The 18729-nt window shown below is 43.0% G+C and overlaps 1 long non-coding RNA gene across 1 annotated transcript; it reads right to left on the bottom strand.

Moving 5' to 3' along the window:
• Positions 1–10386: 10386 nt before the first annotated feature.
• Positions 10387–11262, bottom strand: LOC147963526 (uncharacterized). The gene is made up of 3 exons (XR_015609549.1): positions 10978–11262; positions 10812–10869; positions 10387–10724 (listed from the first exon to the last, which is right to left on the bottom strand). It is a non-coding gene; the product is annotated as an uncharacterized LOC147963526 (long non-coding RNA).
• Positions 11263–18729: the final 7467 nt, after the last annotated feature.

The following is an 18729-nucleotide window of genomic DNA, read 5'->3' as shown; positions in this document are numbered from 1 at the left end:
CTAGACGCCGACCGAGCAGATGAAGCGGTTGTCTTCTTTACTTGCTTAAGAGGCGGAGGAGAAGGACTACGACCCGCCGGAGCAGATGGAGCGGCGGCAGGTCTCTTCTGCCCTTGCTGACGAGGCGGAGAAGGAGGAGGTTGGCTGGTCGGGCGCGTCGGCGCAGGCGGAGACGGAGGCGGAGTGCCGCCACGCGCCGGAGAAGGAGCCAGCCGAGGGCCCTGATCGTCACTCGCCGGAGGAGGAGGCGGTGGAGGAGGCGGAGTGCCCTGACTCGCCGGAGGAGGAGGAGGAGGCGGAGGCGTCCAGTTAGGAAGGTTGATGAGGTCCTTCCACCATAGGCATGGAGTCTTCAGAGCAGACCCCAGCCGAGTCTCCCCTTCACCGGTAGGGTGGTCAAGCTGGAGGTCCTCAAATCCCTCCGTTATCTCATCCACCATCACCCTAGCATATCCTTCTGGAATCGGCATGCAGTGAAAAGTTGCGCCGGGTTCAGTAGGATAAACAGAGCCAACAGTCGCCTTGACCTTCAAATTCATCCATTGCGTCATAAGGTGGCAATTTTGAGACTCCGTTATAGCATCCATAGGATAGCTGGCAGGAGCCGTCAAGGCATGCTGCAGCTGAAGCTGCTCGGTGGAAGCCACGCTGCTTCTGCGCTGAGATGGCGGGGTAGCTTCGGGGGAGGCTTCGGCAGTACGTTTGCTGCGATTTGCTTCTTGTTCCTCTATCGCTTGTACCCTTGCGTGCAGCGCCTGCAGTTCGGTCTGCTGCACTTTTTTCCTCCTCTCATGGGATTTGTAACCGCCTGCGTCCGGAAACCCAACATTCCATGGAACGCAGCCTGGCGTGCCTCGTGTCCGTCCAGGGTGCTCAGGATTCCCGAGGGCCATTGTGAGCTCGTCGTGCTCTCTGTCTGGAAAGAACGTCCCTTCCTGCGCTGCGTCGATATAGTTCTTAAGCCTACTAACTGGTATGTCCATTTGTTCGTTCGTCCAAATGCATCCCCCTGTTTCAGGGTCCAAGGTTCCGCCAGCCCCGAAGAACCAAGTCCGGCAACGGTCTGGCCAGTTATATGTCTCTGGTCTGATCCCTTTATGAAGCAGATCATTCTCAGCCTTGGACCACTTATGCCGGGCTACGAGGTAGCCACCTGACCCCGTGCGATGGTGAAGCTTCTTCTTCACGGCATTCTGCTTGTTTGTCGCCGACATCTTCTTACTCTTTTCCGATGTCTTGTAGGCCACAAATGCGGGCCAGTGATCTCTGATCTTCTCATATCTGCCCTTAAATTCTGGTGTCTCTTTTTTATCGACAAACCTATTGAGCTCTTTCTTCCACCTCCTGAATAGATCTGCCATCCTCTTCAGAGCAAAAGACTTGATTAATTTCTCTTTAATTGGGTTCTCTGGATTATCCTCTGGCGGTAGGGTGAAATTTGACTTCAGCTCAGTCCAAAGATCATTTTTCTGCATATCATTGACATAAGACACCTCAGGGTCTTCTTTAGCCGGCTTAAACCATTGCTGGATGCTTATCGGGATCTTGTCCCTAACCAGAACCCCGCACTGAGCAACAAATGCCCTCTTTGTCCGGAGGGGTTCAATAGGTTGGCCGTCGGGCGCGATTGCTGTGATCTCTAGCTTTTCATCCGAGCTCAACTTTTTCTTCGGGCCTCGTCTCTTTACCGAAGTTGTGCTCGATCCGGAGGGCTAGAAAAAAGAACAAAGACTTAATTAATATGTGTACATACCAAAACAATGAATGCATCAATCAGCTAGTCAGCATAGGCTTAACTAATATATATACCTGGCCGGACTCGGTTCGGTCACCGGAGCCGTCATCACTTTCTCCTTCTTGCACCGGCATTGGGTCACCGGCGCCGTCCTCATGTTCTTCTTCTTGCACCGGCATTAGGTCACCGTAGCCAGCTTGTTTACCCTCTCCTTCCGGACCATCGAAGATATCGTTGAGATAGTACGAGACGGCATCACTTCCTTCTGCGATTATCTCCCTCAACAACGCTTCTTTTCTTGCTTCGTCTAGGGCGGTGTCCATAGTTTCTACAAATATTTACAACATGGCAATTATTATTCAAACATGACAGATGGATATATTAGTGCCAAACGTAGAACTAGCTACCTAATCATAGTAAGCTATCGGGAGGGGGTATATATCGACAATGACAACACTACATCTATATATGTCCCTCTGACCCTCGTTCCCGATAAAAAAAGAGGAAGAAGAAGAAAAAAAGAGGAGAAGAAAGAATAGAGGAGAAGAACTCCTCTATTCTTTCTTCTCCTCTTTTTTCTCCTCTATTCTTTCTTCTCCTCTTTTTTCTTCTTCTTCCTCTTCTTTTTTTATCCTCTTCTTCCTCTCATGTTCGAGAGGATCGCCTTGGGGTCGGGAGGTTGCCTAGTGTCAAAGGTTTCAACAAAACCATGTCTTCATCATTAGGCGAAAGTAACATGTGCATGATGGTAGGAAGCTCTTCAAAGTTGTTCTGGAACGGAGTCCCAGATAGGATAATTCGCCTTTTGGTACAAAGTTCAGCAAGAGCCTTCCGAATATCGCTATTTGGAAGGCCTTTGCTGAATTCGTACCAAAAGGCGGATTATTCTATCCGGGACTCCATTCCAGAACAACTTTGCAGAACTTCGTACCAACATGCCCTGGTTACTTCCGGCTAATGATGAAGGCATGGATTTCTTCAATACTTTGACACTAGGAAACCTCTCTCGACCCCTCGGCGATTCTTGACCCCTCGAACCCTCAACGACCCTGAAACCCTCGACCCTTGACCCCTTAACGACCCTCGACCCTCTACCCTAGTTCCCGACCCTCGACCAATAGAGGAGAAGAAGAAAGGAATAGTGGAGAAGAAGAGAAAACTATTCCTTTCTTCTTCTCCTCTTCTTTTTCTTCTGTTTTCTTCTTCTTATTTATTTCTCCTCTTCTTTTCGGTAGAGGAAACCCTAAATAGCTAGCAAGTATCGTGGGTGTGAGATACATGTGGCCTTCGGTGTCGGACACTACATCCACGTCCCACAAGTGACGTGGGCGTCGAAACCCGCGCCACTTGTGGGATGTGGATTTAGTGTCCGACACCGACGGTACATGTATCTCACACCGACGATACTTTCTATTTAGGGTTTCTCCTCTACCACTCGGCGGCCCTCTCGACGACCCTCGTTCCCGATAAAATAAAGAGGAAGAAGAAGAAGAAAAAAAAAGAGAAGAAAGAATAGAGGAGAAGAACCCTCGAACCCTAGACGACCCTCTTCTTCCTCTCATGTTCGAGAGGATCGCCGAGGGGTCGGGAGGTTGCCTAGTGTCAAAGGAAACCCTAAATAGCTAGCAAGTATCGTGGGTGTGAGATACATGTGGCCTTCGGTGTCGGACACTACATCCACGTCCCACAAGTGACGTGGGCGTCGAAACCCGCGCCACTTGTGGGATGTGGATTTAGTGTCCGACACCGACGGTACATGTATCTCACACCGACGATATTTTCTATTTAGGGTTTCTCCTCTACCACTCGGCGGCCCTCTCGACGACCCTCGTTCCCGATAAAATAAAGAGGAAGAAGAAGAAGAGAAAAGAAGAGAAGAAAGAATAGAGGAGAAGACTTCCTCTTCTTCCTCTCCTCTTCTTCCCCTTCTTCCTCGCCTCTCTCATGAATGTCCGGCGTTCTCGACCCCCCCCCACGTGTCGAAGAAAAAAAAGAAGAAAAAAAAGAGGAGAAGAAGAAAGGAATAGAGGAGAAAAGAGAAAAATAGATTCTATTTTTCTCTTCTTCTCCTCTATTCCTTTCTTCTTCTCCTCTTCTTTTTCTTCTTTTTTCTTCTTCTTATTTATTTCTCCTCGTCTTCCTCTCCCCTCTCGGCGACCCTAGACCCCCTCTCGACCCTCGACCCCTAGGCGACCGTCGACCCCTCTCTTTTTTTTCTTCCTCTTCTATTTTATCCTCTTCTTCCTCTACCGCTCGGCGACCCTCGACGACCCTCGTTCCCGATAAAAAAAAGAGGAAGAAGAAGAAAAAAAAGAGGAGAAGAAAGAATAGAGGAGAAGATATCCTCTATTCTTTCTTCTCCTCTTTTTTCTTTTCTTATTCCTCTTCTTTTTTATCCTCTTCTTCCTCTCATTATATTTTCTACGAATGTTCTATATACAAACATCCATCAATATCATTCCATACATACATATACATCTACATTATATATGAACAAAAAAATATCAAAATTCATCATACATACATCTACATTATATATGAACAGTATATATGAACAAAAAAAATATCAAAATTCATCATACATACATACATCTATAGTATATATATATGAACAAAAAAATCAAAATTCATCATACATACATGCATCTATAGTATATATGAACAAAAATTATAAACTTTCTCCCCAACTCATACATACATACATACATACATACATACATACATACATACATACATCTACATCATATCAATATTTTGCAAATTTGGAGCAGGGAAGGAAGGAAAGGATGGGGCGGTAGCTACCTCTCCCGGAGGGATCGGGGAGGAGACGCGGGCGGCCGGCGTCGGGGGCGACGGCGACGAGGACGGGCTCGGGGTCGGCGAGGGCGAGGGCGACGGCGGGGCGCGCTCGGTGGCGGCGGACGGCGGAGCTCGGGCCGGGGGCGTGCGGGGCAGGAGCTCGGGGGCTCGGGGATGGCGGAGCTCGAGGGCGAGGGCGAGGGCGACGGCGGGGCGGCTCGGGGTCGGCGACGACGGCGAGGCAGGGCGCGCTCGGGGGCGGGGCAGGGGCAACGGCGGCGACGGCGAGGCGAGCAGAGGGGCAGCCTGGCGGCGATCGAAGAAACTGTACCAAAATTTTCACAAGGGTGGCTTATATAGACGGAGCATTGGTCCCGGTTGGTGGCACCAACCGTGACCATTGCCCCCTTTAGTCCCGGTTGGTGCCACCAACCGGGACCAAAGGCCTCTTTTCGGCAGCCCAAAGGGCGGGAAGCGGCGGCCTTTGGTCCCGGTTGGTGGCACCAACCGGGACTAAAGGGGGGCAATGGTCACGGTTGGTGCCACGAACCGTGACCAATGCCGCCTTTAGTCCCGGTTGGTGCCACCAACCGGGACCAATGCTCTTGTGCGCCCCGGGTCCAAAATTTTAGTCCCACATCGCTAGTTGAGAGGGCTTTGGAGTGGTTTATAAGCGCTGCTGCGCCCACCCTCCTGAGCTCCTCTCAACTACAGGCTTTCGGGCCTAACTTGTCATTGCAATGCCTGTGGGCCTACTGTGCCTTCTGCGGGCCTGAATCCTGGCCCATGTAGGGTTTCTAGTCGTATTCAGGCCGTGGAGGCCGAGTAGGTGGCATTTTTTTTCTTTTTTTTTCTACATTTTTTTTGGTTTTTTATTTTTTGCTTTTAGGTCACAAAAATTATAAACTTTCTATTAGTGCCATTAGTTTTAAATTTTAAATAGTTTAAATTTGAATTTTTAAAAATTTGTGTGAATCACTAGTTTATGAATAACTTTACTATAAAATTAGAATTTTTTTCTATTTATTTTTTATTTCTACTTAAAACTAAATACTTACAGTTTTTTAGTGATTTCTTTTTGCTTTTAGGTCACAAAAATTATAAACTTTCTGTTAGTGCCATTAGTTTTAAATTTTAAATAGTTTAAATTTGAATTTTTAAAAATTTGAAGAATATTATAGTTTTATTTTAGTTTAATTACTTACAGTTTTTTAGTGATACTTATAGTTTTATTTTACTTATAATTTAATTTTTTTATTTGTACTAAATACTTATAGTTTTAAAATGCACCATATTTTTTTTACTATGAAGTTAGATCATCTGTTACAAAGGGATTTCATTTTCTTGAACTTATTTGAACTCCATATTTTTTCTGTGTTCAAAATGCACCATTCAAAGACACATCATCAATTTTCAACCCTTTCTGACTTCATTTGTTATTTTTCATGCATTTATTGATTTTTTTGAGCTATAAGACCCTGAAATTGAAAAGCATTTCAAATGAACTCCGAAAAGGTTGAAAGTTGGCATGGTATCATCATTTCACCCACATAGCATGTGCAACAAAGTTGAGATGGTTACGGCAAAAACTGGATGCACTTCGTGTACAAAACGGACAATCTCTTTCGAAGTATCAGGGTTTCGGACGAAAGATCATCTATTACAAAGGGATTTCATTTTCTTGAACTTATTTGAACTCCATATTTTTTCTGTGTTCAAAATGCACCATTCAAAGACACATCATCAATTTTCAACCCTTTCTGACTTCATTTGTTATTTTTCATGCATTTATTGATTTTTTTGAGCTACAAGACCCTGAAATTGAAAAGCATTTCAAATGGACTCCGAAAAGGTTGAAAGTTGGCATGGTATTATCATTTCACCCACATAGCATGTGCAACAAAGTTGAGATGGTTACGGCAAAAACTGGATGCACTTCGTGTACAAAACGGACAACCTCTTTCGAAGTATCAGGGTTTCGAACGAAAGATCATTTGTTACAAAGGGATTTCATTTTCTTGAACTTATTTGAACTCCATATTTTTTCTGTGTTCAAAATGCACCATTCAAAGACACATCATCAATTTTCAACCCTTTCTGACTTCATTTGTTATTTTTCATGGATTTATTGATTTTTTTGAGCTATAAGACCCTGAAATTGAAAAGCATTTCAAATGAACTCCGAAAAGGTTGAAAGTTGGCATGGTATCATCATTTCACCCACATAGCATGTGCAACAAAGTTGAGATGGTTACGGAAAAAACTGGATGCACTTCGTGTACAAAGCGAACAATCTCTTTCGAAGTATCGGAGTTTCGGACGAAAGATCATCTATTACAAAGTTGGCATGGTATCATCATAATAGTTGCAGGAGAAAGTCTTCACTTTTTCTTCGCTTGTGTCATTTTCTTATTGCGCCGTAACCATGGATAATCTTCATTGTTTATCAGGATGCTTGGGTCAGCCTTGACATTGAAGGGAGGAATTTCATGAAACTTTTCATAATCTTCAGACATGTTTGTCTTGCCGTCCACTCCCAGGATGTCCCTTTTTCCTGAAAGAACTATGTGGCGCTTTGGCTCATCGTATGATGTATTCGCTTCCTTATCTTTTATTTTTCTCGGTTTGGTAGACATGTCCTTCACATAGATAACCTGTGCCACATCATTGGCTAGGACGAATGGTTCGTCAGTGTACCCAAGATTTTTCAGATCCACTGTTGTCATTCCGTACTGTGGGTCTACCTGTACGCCGCCGCCAAACAGAATGACCCATTTGCACTTAAACAAAGGGACCTTAAAATCAGGTCCGTAGTCAAGTTCCCATATGTCCACTATGTAACCATAATATGTGTCCTTTCCGCTCTCGGTTGCTGCATCAAAGCGGACACCGCTGTTTTGGTTGGTGCTCTTTTGATCTTGGGCGATCGTGTAAAATGTATTCCCATTTATCTCGTATCCTTTGTAAGTCAATACAGTCAAAGATGGTCCCCTGGACAACAAGTACAACTCATCACAAACAGTGTTGTCACCTCTGAGACGTGTTTCGAACCAACTGCTGAAAGTCCTGATGTGTTCACATGTAATCCAGTCGTCGCATTGCTCCGGGTGTTTGGAGCACAGACTGTTCTTGTGTTCATCGACATACGGGGTCACCAAGGTAGAGTTCTGTAGAACTGTGTAGTGTGCTTGAGACCAAGAATATCCGTCCCTGCATATTATTGAGTCTCTTCCAAGAGTGCGTTTTCCAGTCAGTCTCCCCTCATACCGCGATTTAGGGAGACCTATCTTGTTAAGGCCAGGAATGAAGTCAACACAAAACCCGATAACATCCTCTGTTTGATGGCCCATGGAGATGCTTCCTTCTGGCCTAGCGCGGTTACGGACATATTTCTTTAGGACTCCCATGAACCTCTCAAAGGGGAACATATTGTGTAGAAATACGGGCCCGAGGATGACAATCTCGTCAACTAGATGAACTAGGACGTGCGTCATGATATTGAAGAAGGATGGTGGGAACACCAGCTCGAAACTGACAAGACATTGCGCCACATCACTCCTTAGCCTTGGTACCATTTCTGGATCGATCACCTTCTGAGAGATTGCATTGAGGAATGCACATAGCTTCACAATGGCTAATCGGACGTTTTCCGGTAAAAGCCCCCTCAATGCAACCGGAAGCAGTTGCGTCATAATCACGTGGCAGTCATGAGACTTTAGGTTCTGAAACTTTTTCTCTGGCATATTTATTATTCCCTTTATATTCGATGAGAAGCCAGTCGTGACCTTCATACTAAGCAGGCATTCAAAGAAGATTTCTTTCTCTTCTTTCGTAAGAGCATAGCTGGCAGGACCTTTATACTGCTTCGGAGGCATGTCGTCTTTTTCGTGCAAATGTTGCAGGTCCTCCCGTGCCTCCGGCATATCTTTTGTCTTCCCATACACGCCCAAGAAGCCTAGCAGGTTCACGCAAAGGTTCTTCGTCACGTGCATCACGTCGATTGAGGAGCGGACCTCTAGGTCTTTCCAGTAGGGTAGGTCCCAAAATATAGATTTCTTCTTCCACATGGGTGCGTGTCCCTCAGCGTCATTCGGAACAGCTAGTCCACCGGGACCCTTTCCAAAGATGACGTAGGGTAAATCATTGACCATAGCAAGCACGTGATCACCGGTGCGCATGGCAGGCTTCTTTCGGTGATCTGCCTCGCCTTTGAAATGCTTGCCTTTCTTTCGACATTGATGGTTGGTCGGAAGAAATCGACGATGGCCCAGGTACACATTCTTCCTGCATTTGTCCAGGTATATACTTTCAGTGTCATCTAAACAGTGCGTGCATGCGTGGTATCCTTTGTTTGTCTGTCCTGAAAGGTTACTGAGAGCGGGCCAATCGTTGATGGTCACGAACAGCAACGCCTTAAGGTTAAATTCCTCCTGTCTGTGCTCATCCCACGTACGTACACCGTCTCCATTCCATAGCTGTAAAAGTTCTTAAACTAATGGCCTTAGGTACACATCAATTTCGTTGCCGGGTTGCTTAGGGCCTTGGATGAGAACTGGCATCATAATGAACTTCCGCTTCATGCACATCCAAGGAGGAAGGTTATACACACATAGAGTCACGGGCCAGGTGCTGTGATTACTGCTCTGCTCCCCGAAAGGATTAATGCCATCCGCGCTTAAAGCAAACCATACATTCCTTGGGTCCTTTGCAAACTCATCCCAGTACTTTCTCTCGATTTTTCTCCACTGCGACCCGTCAGCGGGTGCTCTCAACTTCCCATCTTTCTTTCGGTTCTCACTGCGCCATCGCATCAACTTGGCATGCTCTTCGTTTCTGAACAGACGTTTCAACCGTGGTATTATAGGAGCATACCACATCACCTTTGCAGGGACCCTCTTCCTGAGGGGCTCGCCGTCAACATCACCGGGGTCATCTCGTCTGATCTTATACCGCAGCGCACCGCATACTGGGCATGCGTTCAGATCCTTGTATGCACCGCGGTAGAGGATGCAGTCATTAGGGCATGCATGTATCTTCTCCACCTCCAATCCTAGAGGGCATACGACCTTCTTTGCTGCGTATGTACTGTCGGGCAATTCGTTATCCTTTGGAAGCTTCTTCTTCAATATTTTCAGTAGCTTCTCAAATCCTTTGTCAGCCACAGCATTCTCTGCCTTCCACTGCAGCAATTCCAGTACGGTACCGAGCTTTGTGTTGCCATCTTCGCAATTGGGGTATAACCCTTTTTTGTGATCCTCTAACATGCGATCGAACTTCAGCTTCTCCTTTTGACTAATGCATTGCGTCCTTGCATCGACAATGACCCGGCGGAGATCATCATCATCGGGCACATCGTCTGGTTCCTCTTGATCTTCAGCAGCTTCACCCGTGGCAGCATCATTGGGCACATCGTCTAGTTCCTCTTGATCTTCACCAGCTCCCCCCGTTGCAGCATCACCGTATTCAGGGGGCACATAGTTGTCATCGTACTCTTCTTCTTCGCCGTCTTCCATCATAACCCCTATTTCTCCGTGCCTCGTCCAAACATTATAGTGTGGCATGAAACCCTTGTAAAGCAGGTGGGAGTGAAGGATTTTCCGGTTAGAGTAAGACCTCGTATTCCCACATTCAGTGCATGGACAACACATAAAACCATTCTGCTTGTTTGCCTCAGCCGCATCGAGAAACTCATGCACGCCCTTAATGTACTCGCGGGTGTGTCTGTCACCGTACATCCATTGCCGGTTCATCTGCGTGCATTATATATAATTAAGTGTCCAAATTAATAGAAGTTCATCATCACATTAAAACCAAAGTACATACATAGTTCTCATCTAACAACATATAGCTCTCCAGAGCATCTAATTAATTAAACCATACATTGAAACTATGTAAAACATTTCAATGCGAAAACAAATGCGATCATAATCGCAACCAAGGTAACAATTGATCCAACGGCATAATGATACCAAGCCTCGGTATGAATGGCATATTTTCTAATCTTTCTAATCTTCAAGCGCATTGCATCCATCTTGATCTTGTGATCATCGACGACATCCGCAACATGCAACTCCAATATCATCTTCTCCTCCTCAATTTTTTTTATTTTTTCCTTCAACAAATTGTTTTCTTCTTCAACTAAATTTAACCTCTCGACAAGGTCGGTTGGCATTTCCGATTCACATACATCCTAGATAAATAAAATCTATGTCACGTTGGTCGGCATAATTTTCATAAACAATAAATGAACCAATAGTTATAAAGATAATATACATACCAAATCCGAATCATAGACAGGACGAGGGCCGGCGGGGGCGGATACCAAAACCATCGCACTATATAAGATGCAATAATAAATGTAAGAAAATGATACAAGTATCTATCTAAACGTACAAGTAAGAATATTTTTCCTTTCAGAAAGAAGATAAGAATAAGAGGCTCACCACGGTGGTGTCGGTGATGAGATCCGCGCGGGTGATCGACGGCGGTGAAGACGGGGACGGGGCGTGACGGACCGCTAAATCTAGACAAATCTCGAGGAAAATGGAGCTTGGAGGTCGAGCTTCGAGAGGAGAAAGCTTAAGTAGTGTGGCTCGGGCATTCCATCGAACACCTCATGTGCATAGGAGGTGAGCTAGAGTACCACAAAGGCCTCTCCCCCTCGGCCAGAAAAAACAGAGCACTGTGCTCTGCTCTTGCGCGAGGGGGTATATATAGGCAATTCATTGGTCCCGGTTCATGGCATGAACCGGGACTAAAGGGGAGCCTTTGGTCCCGGTTCAAGCCACCAACCGGGACCAATGGTGGTGGGCCAGGAGGGAGGCCCTTTGGTCCCGGTTCGTCCCACCAACCGGGACCAAAAGGTCCAGACGAACCGGGACCAATGGCCCACGTGGCCCGGCCGGCCCCCTGGGCTCACGAACCGGGACCAATGCCCACATTGGTCCCGGTTCAAGACTGAACCGGGACTAATGGGCTGAGGTGGCCTGGACCATAGCCCCCTTTTCTACTAGTGTAGTAGCGATGGAGAGAAAACACGCTGCCCGTAGTTACATTAGCAGTAGCATGGGAGTGAACAAACGCTGCAGCTATTTGTCCTAGCAGTAGCGCGTGCGGGCACGCGTTACTACTAAGCAATAGCTGTAGCGCCTTATTAGTAGCGCGCCTACCCGCGCTACTAGTGAGCACAAAACCAGCGCTACTACTAGGGTTTTCCCTAGGAGTGGATGCAGGCAGGAGTCCGTCTACTTGTCTCGGACGTGATGCCTATATACATGATCATACCTTGATATTCTCATAACTATGCTCAATTATGTCAATTTCTCAATAGTAATTTGTTCACCCACCGTAGAATACTTATGCTCTCGAGAGAAGCCACTAGTGAAACCTATGGCCCCCGGGTCTATCTTCATCATATTAATCTCCTACTACTTAGTTATTTCCTTTGATATTTCCTTTGCCTTTATTTTACTTTGCATCTTTATCATAAAAATACCAAAAATATTATCTAATCATATCTATCAGATCTCACTCTCGTAAGTGGCCTTATAGGGATTGACAACCCCTATTTGCGTTGGTTGCGAGGATTTATTTGTTTTGTGCAGGTACGAGGGACGCGCGTGTAGCCTCCTACTAGATTGATACCTTGGTTCTCAAAAAGTGAGGGAAATACTTACGCTACTTCGCTGCATCATCCCTTCCTCTTCGGGGAAAACCAACGCAGTGCTCACGAGGTAGCAAGAAGGATTTCTGGCGCCGTTACTTGGGAGGTCTACGCAAAAGTCAACATACCAAGTACCCATCACATACCCTTATCTCCTGCATTAAATTATTTGCCATTTGCCTCTCGTTTTCCTCTCCCCCACTTCTCCCTTGCCGTTTTATTCGCCCTCTCTCTCTATCCTCCCTCTCTTTCTCTATTTGCCTCCTTTTGCCCTCTTGCTTTTTGTTTGCTTGTGTGTCAATTTGCTTGCTTGTCATGATGGCTCAAGATAATACTAAATTGTGTGACTTTACCAATACCAACAACAATCATTTTATTAGCACTCCGATTGCTCCTCTTACCGATGCTGAATCTTGTGAAATTAATACTGCTTTGCTGAATTTTGTCATGAAAGATCCGTTTTCCGGCCTTGCTAGTGAAGATGCCACTACCCATCTAAATAGCTTCGTTGATTTCTATGATATGCAAAAGAAGAAAGATGTGGATAATGATATTGTTAAATTGAAGCTATTTCCTTTTTCGCTTAGAGATCATGCTAAAGCTTGGTTTTCGTCTTTGCCTAAAAATAGTATTGTTTCATGGAACAAGTGCAAAGATGCTTTTATCTCTTAGTATTTTCCTCCCGCTAAGATCATCTCTCTTAGAAATAATATTATGAATTTTAAGCAACTTGATCATGAACATGTTGCACAAGCTTGGGAGAGAATGAAATTAATGATACGCAATTGCCCTACTCATGGTTTAAATTTGTGGATGATTGTTCAAAATTTTTATGCCGGATTGAATTTTGCTTCTAGAAATCTTTTAGATTTGGCCGCAGGAGGCACTTTTATGGAAGTCACTTTAGGAGAAGCTACTAAACTCCTAGATAATATTATGGTCAATTATTCTCAATGGCATACTGAAAGATCTACTAATAAAAAGGTGCATGCGATAGAAGAAATTAATGTTTTGAGTGGAAAGATGGATGAACTTATGAAATTATTTGCTAATAAGAGTGTTTCTTCTGATCCTAATGATATGCCCTTGTATACTTTGATTGAGAATAATAATGAATCTATGGATGTGAATTTTGTTGGTAGGAACAATTTTGGTAACAACGTGTATAGAGGAAATTTCAACCCTAGGCCTTATCCTAGTAATCCCTCTAATAATTATGGTAATTCCTACAACAATTCTTATGGAAATTATAATAAGATGCCCTCTGATTTTGAATCTAATATTAAATAATTTATTACCTAGCAAAAGAACTTTAATGCTATGATTGAAGAAAAAATGCTTAAGATTGATGATTTGGCTAGGAACGTTGATAGAATTTCTCTTGATGTTGTTTCTTTGAAACTTAGATCTATTCCACCTAAGCATGATATCAATGAGTCTCTCAAAGCCATGAGAATTTCCATTGATGAGTGCAAAGAAAGATGCTTTATAAGAGCGTATTCTTCTAGTTGCTATGAAAATAAAGATGAAGATCTAAAAGTTATTGATGTGTCCCCTATTAAATCTTTGTTTTGCAATCTGAATCTTTACCTAGAAGGCGTTCCAAGAATTCGGAATTCGTTGATCTTTATGCTAAATTTGATAAAAGTGGGATTGAAGAAATTAAAACCCTAGATGTTGCTAAACCCACTATTATGGATTTCAAGGAATTTAACTATGAAAATTGCACTTTGATTGATTGTATTTCCTTGTTGCAATCCGTGCTAAATTCTCCTCATGCTTATAGTCAAAATAAAGTGTTTACTAAACATATCGTTGATGCCTTGATGAAATCTTATGAAGAAAAACTTGAATTGCAAGTTTCTATCCCTAGGAAACTTAATGATGAGTGGGAACCAACTGTTAAAATTAAAATTAAATATCATGAATGCTATGCTTTATGTGATTTGGGTGCTAGTGTTTCCACGATTCCAAAGACTTTGTGTGATTTGTTAGGTTTCCGTGATTTTGATGATTGTTCTCTAAACTTGCACCTTGCGGATTACACTATTAAGAAACCTATGGGCAGAATTAATGATGTTCTTATTGTTGCAAATAGGAATTAGGTGCCCGTATATTTTATTGTTCTTGACATGGATTGCAATCCTTCATGTCCTATTATTCTTGGTAGACCTTTCCTTAGAACGATTGGTGCAATTATTGATATGAAGGAAGGAAATATTAGATTCCAATTTCCATTAAGGAAAGGCATGGAAAACTTTTCTAGAAATAAAATTAAATTACCTTATGAATCTATTATGAGAGCCACTTATGGATTGCCTACCAAAGATGACAATACCTAGATCTATTCTTGCTTGTTATGCCTAGCTAGGGGCGTTAAACAATAGCGCTTGTTGGGAGGCAACCCAATTTTATTTTTATTCCTTGATTTTTGCTCCTGTTTAGTAATAATAATTTATATAGCCTCTGTTTTGGTTGTGTTTTTTGTGTTTAATTAGTGTTTGTGCCAAGTAGAACCATTGGGAAGACTTGGGGAAAGTCTTGTTGAACTTGCTGTAAAAAACAGAAACTTTAGCGTTCACGAGAACTGCTGTCATTTTTATTTTGAAAGTGATATTTAGTTAATTATTTTTGAAGATGATTAATAGATAAATTCCTCACGTCCCGAAATTTAGTTTAGAATTTATGGGGTTCCATATCTTGCGCTAGCTACAGATTACTACAGACTGTTCTGTTTTTGACAGATTCTGTTTTTCGTGTGTTGTTTGCTTATTTTGATGAATCTATGGCTAGTAAAATAGTTTATAAACCATAGAGAAGTTGGAATACAGTAGGTATAACACCAATACAAATAAATAATGAGTTAATTACAGTACCTTGAAGTTGTCTTTTATTTTCTTTCGCTAACGGAGCTCACGAGATTTTCTACTTTAAGTTTTGTGTTGTGATGTTTTCAAGTTTTGGGTAAAGATTTGATGGATTATGGAACAAGGAGTGGCAAGAGCCTAAGCTTGGGGATGCCCATTGCACACCCAAGATAATCTCAGGACACCTAAAAGGCAAATCTTGGGGATGCCTCAGAAGGCATCCCCTGTTTCGTCTACTTCTATCGGTAACTTTACTTGGAGCTATATTTTTATTCGCCACATGATATGTGTTTTGCTTGGAGCGTCTTGTATGATTTGAGTCTTTGCTTTTTAGTCTACCACAATCATCCTTGCTGTACACACCTTTTGAGAGAACCATACATGATTTGGAATTTGTTAGAATACTCTATGTGCTTCGCTTATATCTTTTGAGTTATATAGTTTTGCTCTAGTACTTCACTTATATCTTTTAGAGCACGGTGGTGGATTTGTTTTATAGAAACTATTGATCTCTCATACTTCACTTAGATTATTTTGAGAGTCTTAATAGCATGGCAATTTGCTTAAAATCCTAATATGCTCGGTATTCAAAGTTAGTAGAAAAATTAAGAGTGTTTTGAATACTAGGAGAAGTATGATGCTTGATGATTGTTTTGAGATTTGGAGGTAATATTATCAAAGTCGTGCTAGTTGAGTAGTTGTGAAATTAAGAAATACTTGTGTTGAAGTTTGCAAGTCCCGTAGCATGCACGTATGGTAAACGTTATGCGACAAATTTGAAACATGAGGTGTTATTTGATTGTCTTCCTTATGAGTGGCGGTCGGGGACGAGCGATGGTCTTTTCCTACCAATCTATCCCCCTAGGAGCATGCGTGTAGTACCGAGGTTTTTGACGACTTGTAGATTTTTGCAATAAGTATGTGAGTTCTTTATGACTAATGTTGAGTCCATGGATTATACGCACTCTCACCCTTCCATCCTTGCTAGCCTCTTCGGTACCGTGCATTGCCCTTTCTCACATTAAGAGTTGGCGCAAACTTCGCCGGTGCATCCAAACCCCGTGATATGATACGCTCTTCCACACATAAACTTCCTTATATCTTCCTCAAAACAGCCACCATACCTACCTATTATGGCATTTCCATAGCCATTCCGAGATATATTGCCATGCAACTTTCCACCACCCCGTTCATCATGACACATTCATTATTGTCATATTGCTTAGCATGATCATGTAGTTGACATAGTATTTGTGGCAAAGCCACCATTCATAATTCTTTCATACATGTCACTCTTGGTCCATTGCATATCCTGGTACACCGCCGGAGGCATTCATACAGAGTCATCTTCTGTTCTAGTATCGAGTTGTAACCATTGAGTTGTAAATAAATAGAAGTGTGATGATCATCATTTTCTAGAGCATTGTCCCAAGTGAGGAATTATAAAAAAAGAAAGCCCATAAAAGAGAAGGCCCAAAAAAAAGGAGAAAGGCCATAAAAAAAATAGAAGGCCCAAAAAAAGAAAAAAGAAAAAAATGAGAGAAAAAGAGAGAAGGGACAATGTTACTATCCTTTGCCACACTTGTGCTTCAAAGTAGCACCTTAATCTTCATGTTAGAGAGTCTCTTGTTTTGTCACTTTCGTATACTAGTGGGAATTTTTCATTATAGAACTTGGCTTGTATATTCCAATAATGGGCCACCTCAAGTGCCCTAGGTCTTCGTGCGCAAGCAAGTTGGATGCACACCCACTAGTTTCTTTTGTTGAGCTTTCATACATTTATAGCTCTAGTGCATCCGTTGCATGGCAATCCCTACTCCTTGCATTAACATCAATCGGTGGGCATCTCCATAGCCCATTGATTAAGCCTCGTTCATGTGAGACTTTCTCCCTTTTTCGTCTTCTCCACATAACCCCCCTCATTATATTCTATTCCACCCATAGTGCTATGTCCATGGCTCGTGCTCATATATTGCGTGAAATTTTATAGGTTTGAGATTACTAAAGTATGAAACAATTGCTTGGCTTGTCATCGGGGTTGTGCATGATGAGAGCATTCTTGTGTGACGAAAATGAAACATGACTAAACTATATGTCTTTGTAGGGATGAACTTTCTTTGGCCATGTTATTTTGAGAAGACATAATTTCTTAGTTAGTATGCTTGCAGTATTATTATTTTTATGTCAATATGAACTTTTATCTTGAATCTTTTGGATCTGAATATTCATACCACAATTAAGAAGAATTACATTAAAATTATGCCAAGTAGCACTCTGCATCAATAATTTTGTTTTTATCATTTACCTACTCGAGGACAAGGAGTAATTAAGCTTGGGGATGCTTGACACGTCTCCAACATATCTATAATTTTTGATTGCTCCATGCTATATTATCTACTGTTTTGGACATTATTGGGCTTTATTATCCACTTTTATATTATTTTTGGGACTAACCTATTAACTGGAGGCCCAGCCCAGAATTGCTGTTTTTTGCCTATTTTAGGGTTTCGAAGAAAAAGAATATCAAACGGAGTCCAAACGGAATGAAACCTTCGAGAATGTGATTTTCTCAATGAACAAGACTCAGGAGACTTGGACCCTACGTCAAGAAAGAAAAGAGGAGGCCCCGAGGTAGGGGGGCGCGCCTGCCTACTCCAGGCGCGCCCTCCACCCTCGTGGGCCCCCTGTTGCTCCACCGACGTACTCCTTCCTCCTATATATACCTACGTACCCCCAAACAATCAGATACGGAGCCAAAAACCTAATTCCACCGTCGCAACTTTCTGTATCCACGAAATCCCATCTTGGGGCCTGTTTCGGAGCTCCGCCGGAGGGGGCATCGATCACGGAGGGCTTCTACATCAACACCATAGCCCTCTGATGAAGTGTAGGTAGTTTACCTCAGACCTACTGGTCCATAGTTAGTAGCTAGATGGCTTCTTCTCTCTTTTTGGATCTCAATACAATGTTCTCCCCCTCTCTTGTGGAGAACTATTCGATGTAATCTTCTTTTTGTGGTGTGTTTGTTGAGACCGATGAATTATGGGTTTATGATCAAGTCTACCTATGAATAATATTTGAATCTTCTCTGATTTCTTTTATGTATGATTGGTTATCTTTGCAAGTCTCTTCGAATTATCAGTTTGGTTTGGCCTACTAGATTGATCTTTCTTGCAATGGGAGAAGTGCTTAGCTTTGGGTTCAATCTTCTGGTGTCCTTTCCCAGTGACAGTAGGGGCAGCAAGGCACGTATTGTCTTGTTGCCATCGAGGATAACAAGATGGGGTTTTCTTCATATTGCATGAGTCTATCCCTCTACATCATGTCATCGTGCTTAAGGCGTTACTCTGTTTTTAACTTAATACTCTAGATGCATGCTGGATAGTTGTCGATGAGTGGAGTAATAGTAGTAGATGCAGTCAGGAGTCGGTCTACTTGTCTCGGACATGATGCCTATATACATGATCATACCTAGATATTCTCATAACTATGCTCAATTCTGTCAATTGCTCAACAGTAATTTGTTCACCCACCGTAGAATACTTATGCTCTCGTGAGAAGCCACTAGTGAAACCTATGGCCCCGGGTCTATCTTCATCATATTAATCTCTTACTACTTAGTTATTTCCTTTGCTATTTAGTTTTCCTTTATTTTACTTTGCATC

This window comes from Triticum urartu, chromosome 6A, assembly GCF_056163025.1.
Source record: "Triticum urartu cultivar PI428250 chromosome 6A, HENAU_Tu73, whole genome shotgun sequence".
In the NCBI taxonomy this organism is placed as follows: domain Eukaryota; kingdom Viridiplantae; phylum Streptophyta; class Magnoliopsida; order Poales; family Poaceae; genus Triticum; species Triticum urartu.
Note: the sequence above shows the minus strand (reverse complement) of the source record. Positions and strands in the feature narration are given on the sequence as shown.